Source organism: Pinus tabuliformis, chromosome 8 (genome assembly GCF_031772625.1).
Source record: "Pinus tabuliformis cultivar Carrire ecotype Pingquan chromosome 8, CPIR1, whole genome shotgun sequence".
Lineage (NCBI taxonomy): Eukaryota > Viridiplantae > Streptophyta > Pinopsida > Pinales > Pinaceae > Pinus > Pinus tabuliformis.
In genome coordinates, this window is record NC_142294.1 from 1,957,516,734 (window position 1) to 1,957,526,618 (window position 9,885).

Here is a 9,885-nt window from a genome sequence, read left to right on the forward strand (position 1 = left end):
TAGCTTTTGTTCACCCTTAAGATGGATTGCCCCTGATAGTTTCTGTTTGTAATTCGTCCCTGCTTTACCTGATGATCTTCATTGTGCTTTTGCTCATTTCTTCTTGCTGCATCAAGATAACTTTTTGAGGTGGATGCTTGAGAAGTTTCTCCATTATAGCCCAGACCTGTCTTGTTTAGTGGAGACCGCTGCACATTGATAATCTCATCCAAAGTTTCAGATCCTTTGACAAACTTGAGATTAATAGCTTTTGTTTTCTCAATCTCTTTTCTAAGACCAACAATTTCACCTTCTAATTTTTCAAGATGTTTTTCCTTTTCATCAATTTGAAATTGTAGAGTATCAATGATCATGTTCTTTTCTTCTATACATCTCTTGAGTCTAGTAATTTCATCATAAAGGTTATCCACATCTATAGCATCCATATAATCATCATCTTCAAATGCCATTAACAACTTATATTCATTACCTTGTTCATCTTCATCACTGTTTGATAGACCATCACTATCTTCATGAGTGTAGTAGCTTTTCTTATTTGCATTATGTTTCTTGTTCCATCTAGCAGGTTCCTTTCCTTTATCCTTATAAGGACATTTTGCAGCATAATGACCTACTCTTCCACAAGCAAAGCATTTAAAAGGTAACTTACCTCTGAACCTTCCAGAACCCCTTTGAAGATTTCTGACAAAATTTTATTCTTCTTCCTCTTCTTCTGGGACGTGGCTCGCTTCATAATAATCTCCTTTGCCTGATGCCTTGAAAGCAGCTTCTCTTCTGTCTAATGGACCTCCCTTTCTCATTTCATAAGCAATTAGAATTCCATGTAGCTGAGACATAGTAAGAATTCGTAGATTTTCCTTTTCTTCTATTGCAGATACTTTAGATTCAAACTTGGGGGACAATGATCTTAGAACCTTTTCAACCACAATAGCCTCTTTTATTTCTTCACCCAAATTTTTCATACAGTTAACAACCTCATCTACCTGAAGAAAATAGTTAGCCACACTTTCATCATTATACATTTTGAGAGTCTCATACTAAATTCTGAGAGTTTGAAGTTTAGCACGCTTTACCTGTTCATCTCCTTCATAGCTCGTGACAATTTTGTCCCATATCTCTTTTGCCGATTTATAGTGCATTACCTTCATGAATTCTGATTGAGATATACATCCTAATAGAGTACTGACTGCTTTCGCATTTGCTTCATACTTCTTTTTCTCGGCTGCATCTGTAGGAGTAGCTGAAGGAAAAGCGTAGCCTGTCTCTACGATGTCCCAAACTTCTGTACCAAGAGATTGAAGATAGGCAGTAACTCTTACCTTCCAATAATTGAAGTTTGTCCCATCAAAAACCGGTGGCCTGATTGATGCTTCTCTCTCGTAGTTGCTCATGATGAACGATCTACCTTCAAGCGATCAAGCTTCTCTGAAGGACCTGCTCTGATACCAATTGTTGGAAATAATACTGAGAGGGGGGGTGAATCAGTATTATCTAATTCTTTTAATAAATCTTCTTTATTTGTTATTTGAATTATTTTTGCATGTCAGTACCATAAAATAATGAGCATGAACAAAAGAAAACAGATAGTCACACCAAAGAACACAAGATGTAAGGTGGAAACCCAATGTGGGTGAAAACCACCTGCTGCAATATGTCTCTATCTTCTTTCAAATTAGAAACTCCTTTTACAATGGTTTTGTACTGGTGCAGTCCTTTACCAGTACGCAGGCTACAACCTGTAGAGAGCTACAACTCTCTCTCTCGTTTTCCAGTCTCTCCTGGAAGGGAGCTACAACCCCCTACTTCTTTTCTTACAAGGACCACTTTTCATAAATTTTCAAACTGGATCCATAAGCATCAAATAATCATCAAGTATAAGAGAATCACCCAGTCAACTGTAGTAACCAGATCAACAATAATAGGACCAAGCCCAGAACACAACAATGATAAACAAAGATTTTAAGAGAAGTAAGCACCCTGCTCAACTGCTCACCTGCTTACGTAAGCACCCTGCTCAACTGCTGGCCTGCTTACAGTACTCACCCTGCTCAACTGCTTGCCTGCTTACAGTATGCACCCTGCTCAACTGCTCGCCTGCTTACGTACGCACCCTGCTCAACTGCTAGCCTACGTACCTCGCTCTGAGTCCATTGAACTGCCTGCGGACCTCCGCACCTGCAACCCTTCTGTGCCTGCATACCGGCGCACCTGAAACCCTTCTGTGCCTGCGTACCGGCGCACCTGAAACCCTTCTGTGCCTGTGTACCGGCGCACCTGAAACCCTTCTGTGCCTGCGTACCGGCGCACCTGAAACGCTTCGTTCCTGCGTATGTACGCACTTTTCTCTCACTGTACCTGCGTACATTCGGGCATAGATGATTTCAAGATTTCAGAAATAACCCAGACAGTCAGATCTACAGATCTGAACATGCGCCGAAGAGATCTCGGTCCATCAGTAGATTCGCCTTATTTAGATCTAGACCAGATCTAGCCCTCATAAGATATTCAACCAAAAACATGCTCAAGCCAAATGATCTCCTTTGCTTTATATAGGAAAGCTCTTCCTTAAATCATGGATCAATACCACGAGCCGACACCATAATAACACAATACCGTCGGCTAAATACCAAGAGTAAAACATAAGAAAACCCCACATGTGAATTTCTTTGCCTTGAAATGTGTGAACTGGGGGTACGCACCTCCTGAACGGGATAACTGCGGGTATGTACGCACTTTATGTAACACTGACTTGCGTGTACGCATCTTATGCAAGGTGTACCTGCGTACCCCTTATTTTCTTCAATATTTGATAGCTGATCATCAATCTCTGCTGCTGACTTGAAGTACTGTGATCTATCACCTGAATGGGTTGCCATCAAGGACAACACTTTAGCCATAATTCCAACATCTACTTTGCATTTGCATAGAAAATGCAGTTCGAAAGTTACCTGGCTCGACTTCAAGCTCCGTCTGTAAGTTTATAAAATAGACAACAAGGAAGATAAACAAACAAACTAATTCGTCCCCAGCGGAGTCGCCATTTTGTTACAGGGAAAAGTGTCTACACAGAACTGCTTATCCCACTAAGGTGTGATAGCTACCTTAGAAACAAACAAAGTAAAGCTACTTTCGTTTTTCCTTTATGAAGTATAGATGAGAGAAGAACAAAGAAGACCAACCTCTGTCTTGTGCTAATCTCCTAGTTCGATTCCTCTCTCTCTTGATAGTCTTTCGCTACTTGTTCCCTTGCACGCCTAGCTTCACAAAGTACCTGTAAGATCACAGTATCATAGCGCTATACAAGAACATGGATCTATAATCATAAACAATCTAGGATCATATGTAAATTGACCATAAAAATGCAGCAAACATGAATGACACAAGTGTATGGAGGAAAACTTGAATAGCTTTTATTGATAAACAAGAAAGAGCCAAGGGGAGTTACAACCAGTTGTTCTGACCCAGCATCATCCTCTCAGCAAGGAAGCCCCTCTTCACCTCATACAAAGCTTAGATCACCCAACAATCTGATGTTGTCTCAAGAAACCAACAACAATTCCTTAAAATATGCAAAATTCCAGCCTCTGGATCTCTGGGATGAGGGATCCATATATAGATATCTGTAAGGGAGATGAGTCAGCTTGTGATTTGATTAGTGTCCTCCCTCTGATAGTTCTTGCTTCCACTTGGAGATTGATGATCTCTTACTCATCCTTGGTCGAATTCAAAGAGGCAAGTGTCATAGGAGAAGTTTCTGGAAGTTTCCATGCCTCTCCACCTTGCGGAATGACACTGCCATTTGTCCCTTCGCGCCCATCACACCCCATAGAAGGGCTTTTTGAAATGCAACGCACCCACATAGTGTGTTTAGGTGAGATGCAACGCACTTTGCCTATGGAGCAGCTGAAATGATCCTGTTTTGACCAGTTCTGAGTAGTTTTTCATGGAGAACTTCTGGGAGAAGCTGTAATCAGTTGACCTTGTTCCTTTAGGGGTTAGAACAACACTTTTAGGGACTTAGGAGCCCTTGGTTTATGGACATTTCATGCTTGGGGTTTTAGTGCCCAAAAATGTTTATAACACCAATGAACTATTTATAAACAGGTGCTTTAAACTTATATAGATTTTTTATCAAATGAAAGGTTGTTCTTTAACTACACATGGTTAGTTTGATTTTAATGTGATAGAGAAGTAGATTATGGAGAGATATAATTGATTTTTATATTCAAACTGAATATTTAACCATTTATAAGAAGAAATTAAGGAAAGAGTGCATTCTTAATCAACAAAATATAATTAAACTATTTTTAGAGATCTAGTGTAATTTATGTTCAAAGAGGAATGTACAATAACAAATAGTTCTGTAAATTATTCTCTTATTTAAATTACAACTTCACAGAGGATTCAAAATGAAGTTGATATTCAATTAAATTTTAAATCGGATGACTACAAAAGAATTAATTTATATGAAGAAAACATAATGAATAGACAAGATGGAATACAACTCCCTCAGAGACAGACCATATGAGGCAAATCCAAAATCTTTTATTATCTCAAAAAATGCTCCAGCTTAGTACAAATCTACTTGATAACTTGTTCAAGGGTTCAACCCTCAATACTTCAATAGAATGAAGTATTTAAACAAAATTTACAAAAAAGATTACAATTAATGCCTTAGTGACATGGCATTCTATTATTAACTTTGAACTAACATAAAAGAAATGATGTGATCAAAAGGAATGAATTTGGTGAAGTGGTCTGGACATCTAGCCCTGCTTTGGAGGAGAATAGTTGTTGAGTGGCCACTATTTGGGTGTTTCGCTAGTGAAGTTGACCTGTCTTTTTAATCCTAGAATTCACACAACTTATCCCACCACTCTTCATCTGAAATAGAAATCTTTTTTACCTTGCGGTAAATCTCATCTACCTCAGTATACCGAGAAAAAGTGAGTTTTACTGCAAAAACGTGTTTTATCTCATGTTGGATAAAACTTATGTTGATGATAGCTTCATAAAAAGCTATCCATGTCATAGTACCTTTGAGGGGGGAAGCCTTAGTTGTATCCTTTGCAATGTATTGAAGCTTCTTTTTGTAATCCTCCATGGTCATCAATTTTTCATTGATCACAAAAAGAGAAGGTAGACCTTTCTTGTTCAATGCATATATTCTAGTGAAAAACCTATTATTTTCTACCTCCAGAGTGGGACATTTCTTTGTCAGTTGTACAACCAAGTTCTTCTTTGTTATAACTTTCTTTACTTCCAGGATGGCTTTTGTTTTTTCATCTACTCCTAGATCATCCAGCTCATACATGTTTCTGAAATTGAGGAACTTTAGGATGTTGTTAGTTGTAGCAGGAATTTATCCCAATTCAGTATTGATAGTGGAAATGGTTTTCTTGGCTTTCTCCATTAATTCCTTCTGCTCAAATATAATCTAGATACATGGCCAAATTTCATCTATTTCTTCAATGATATTGTTCCATATGATTTCGTTAACATGGGCCAGTGTGTAGCCAATAAAGGACTCGGCTACTGACTTCTTCCATACCTATATATGATTTTGAGCTCTTCGTAGCTCTGCTACATGAAAAGTCTCAGTATTTGTTTGATGATCTTGTAGAAGAACGACTTGAGCCTATAATCTTTTGATCTCTTCAGTTTGGAGAGACATGTTTTGTACTGCATTTTCCAAATGATCTGCAGTATCCCATGTCCTTGTTGTAGAAGATGTGGTTGTAGGAATGGCTGTGACATGGAGTGCTTCCAAAGGGACAACAGTCATTTTGGCAGCTTGCTCCTTTTCTTTAATCATCTTTTCTCTCTTTGTCTCCATTTGCTTCAACTGTGCACTCTGCTCCATGATGAGCTTCATCATGTCTACTTTTTGTGTATATGTTTCTTCAATATCCTTGGCCAAAGGATCTTCTATAGCTGGAAATTTCAACTTCTTCCTTAATGCTTCTATGTCTAAATTATTTTTCTTTACAAACTCTTTTGCAGCATTGATGTTTGCAGGGTCATAACCCACTTTGATCATCAAGTCCTTGATAGTTTTGATCCTGGTATCTTTAGCAAGTGCAGAGACCTTATCCATCTTCAGTTGTGATTGAGCATTGGATAATGTAACCTGCAGTTTAGACAAACCCATAATAGTGTTAGTGACAATATAAAAAATCTTTTCCATAGTTTTCTTGTTCATCTCCATTTGGTCAATGGGATGTATGTCTTTTACATCAAACTCAAATGTTGTGTTCTTGTAGTCTGATGTTGCCTTTGGCTGGGGAACCTATGCCTAGAGGGATTTTGTTATGAAACAAACTCAAGAAAAAGATAGAAAAGATAGATCAACGCCTTATAATTCAGCCTCTTCGAGGGGGCAACCTCCTTTACATTACATAAATGAACAATTCTTCGATGATTCAAATGACAAAACCTTCTTTCTATATATAGGAGTCTAAGGAGTCACAATATAACCCGGCTGACCTAACAATAATAATATAAAGCCACAAAAATAACAATAGAGGGATTTTATGGGGCACAGTAATAACAATATGGGGATAATAGGGGCACAACAATATTAATAAGGGGTACAACTACAATAGTAATGGGGTAATCACTAGTATTATAGGGACCCAACATGCCCCTCTCCTTCAAAAAAGTGTTGTCCTCAATGCTTGAGTAGTTCTGGATGCTTCTGTATAAAATTCTCATCCTCCCATGTGGAATCTTCAGCGAATAAGTTCTTCCACTTGATAAGATACTCTGAAATTGATCGATTTCGTAGCTGTCGAGTTCTTGTTTCTGTGACTGCTTCCGGTTCCAATATAATTTTTCCTTCCTCATCAAGTTCTGGCAATATTGTTTGAACTGGGAGCTTGTCGCCTATAACCTTCTTTAAACATGAAACATGGAAAACTGGGTGCAATCGAGAAGCTGCAGGAAGCTCCAATTTGTATGCCATAGTACCAATCTTTTGCAACACCTTGTATGGACCATAATACTTTGGTGATAATTTATTATCCTTCTTAGCTTGCTTGAGGGACATTTGCTTATATGGTTGTAGCCGTAGGAATACCCAATCACCTACATCAAAACTTCTTTCGCTGCGATGTTGATCTGCCTGTTGTTTCATTCTATTCTGTGCCAACACGAGGTTATCCTTTAAGAGTTGGAGGACTTGTTGTTGATGTTCGATGTGATGTTCCACTGCTTGAACCTTAGAATTTTCTCTTAAATATGATGTGATGGATGGTGGTTGATACCCATAAAGTGCCATAAATGGGGTCATTTTTGTTGCTGTATGGAAGGAAGTGTTATACCACCATTCAGCCAGAGGCAACCATTTGACCCATTGTGTCTGTTTATCAGATACAAAGCAACGAAGATATCCTTCCAAACATTTGTTTACTATCTCAGTTTGCCCATCAGATTGAGGATGATAAGATGAGCTATGAGCTAACTGAGTACCAAGACAAGAAAATAATTCTGTCCAAAAATTTCCAGTGAAAATGGGATCTCTGTCACTTACAATAATCTTTGGGTTTCCATGTAGCTTTTGAATTGTTTCCATAAATGCAGTAGAAACTGTACTGGCTTTAAATGGATGTGATAATGCACAAAAGTGTGCATACTTGGTAAGTCTGTCAACTACCACCATGATGACACTCTTTCCCTCAGACTTGGGTAAACCTGTGATAAAATCCATTGAAACCTCCTCCCAACGTTGGCTTGGAATGGATAAAGGTTGTAATAGACCCGGTGTCTTAATTGTTTCAACTTTATTTTGTTGGCAAACCAAACATTCCGCCACAAACTTTTGAATATCTGATTTAAGGCCATCCCAAAAAAATTCCTTCTTAACCTGTGGTAAGTTTTTAAAAATCCTGAGTGCCCTCCTAAGGGAGAAGTGTGCAATTCCATAAGAATCTTTTGTTTTAGCTGGGAATTCTTACAGAGGTATAAGCGATCTTTGTACCATAACAAATCATTTTGCCAGCTAAATGTATCAGACATACTGGAATCTTGTTGTAACTTTCGAATAAGTGCCCACACTTCTTCGTCATTCTTCCATTCCTCCCTTGCTTCGTTTATCCAATCTGGTTGGATAATAGAAATGGTGCACAACAATGCTTCCACATCCTCATCCTTTCTTGAGAGTGCATCTGCCACCACATTTTGCTTCCCTTTTTTGTAGATGATTTCAAAGTCATAACCCAACATCTTTGTGACCCACTTTTGTTGCTCTTCAGAGGATAATCTTTGTTCTAAAAAGTATTTAAGGCTATCATGATCCGTTTTTACCTTGAAGTGTCTTCCCATTAGGTAGGGTCGCCATTTCTTAAGTGCATGGAGTATTGCCAACATTTCCTTCTCATAAATAGCTTTGTGTAAAAACTTTCCCTTGATTGGACGACTTTCAAAAGCAATGGGTCTTTCATCTTGCATTAAAACAGCACCAATTCCATTTCCTGAAGCATCACATTCCACAATAAAGGTTTTTGTGAAGTCCGGTGTAGCTAAGACCGGTGCTTGGCACATTGCCTCTTTAAGATGTTCAAAGGCCTTTGTTGCTTCTGGAGTCCATGAAAATGCATCTTTCTTCAATAATGTTGTTAGAGGTGCTGCTATTCTCCCATAATTCTTAACAAACTTGCGATAATACCCTGTCAACCCGAGAAATCCTCGCAGATGCTTTATGGATGTGGGGATTTTCCATTCCTTAATGGCTTTAATTTTGCTAGGGTCTACCTTAACTCCTTCATGAGATACAATATGACCCAGATATTCCACCTCTTGTACTCCAAAGAAACATTTGGATCTTTTTGCATATAATTGTTTCTCCTCCAATAGTTGTAGCACCCTGTCAACATGTTCAACATGATCCTTCCAAGACTTGCTGTAGATTAGTATATCATCAAAAAATACTAACACAAATTTTCTAAGGAATGGTTTGAAAATTGAATTCATCAAACCTTGAAATGTTGAAGGTGCATTGGTAAGGCCAAAAGGCATGACCAAAAATTCATAATGACCCTCATGAGTTCTAAATGTTATTTTCGGAATGTCTTCAATCTTCATTCTGATTTGATGATATCCTGAACGAAGATCCAACTTGGTGAAGTAAATTGATCCATGCAATTCATCCAGTAATTCATCAATGACAGGAATGGGAACTTATCTTTAATAGTGAGCTTGTTGAGCTCCCTATAATCTGGACACATGCGCCATGATCCATCCTTCTTGTGCACCAATACTACTGGAGCAGAGAAAGAACTTTGACTTGGTTGAATTATACCAGCCTCTAGCATTTCTGCAACCATACGTTCAATTTCACTCTTTTGGGCATAGGGATATCTGTACGGCCTGATGTTTGGAGGAACACTTCCTGGAATCAGATGAATAGCATGATCATGATCACAAATAGGTGGGAGACCTTTGGGAGTCTCAAATACCTTGGAATGATTGTCCAAGACTTTTTGGAGATCTGGAGAAATAGATGATTCCAATGTGGAAACATCTAGCGAACATAATTGTGCAATTACACCTCTTTGTTCCTTTTTTAGAAGCTTTGTCATACCATTAGAGCTGATTATCTTTCTGGTTTCCCTGCAATACCCCTTAATTCAACTTCCTTTCCTTCAACAGAAAATTTCATGAAAAGTTCTTGAAAATTAAAAGCTATTGTACCCAAGGATTGTAGCCATTGGACTCCTAGTACAACATCAGCACCTCCCATTGGAATGGAAAGCATTGGGCTAGTCAATACATATTCTCCCATGGATAGCTTGATATTATGGCACTTTCCGAGCAATTTATTGTTCCTCCATTTGCAACCATCACTTGACACTCTGGTGCTGGATATAAGAAGCAATTCAATTCTTT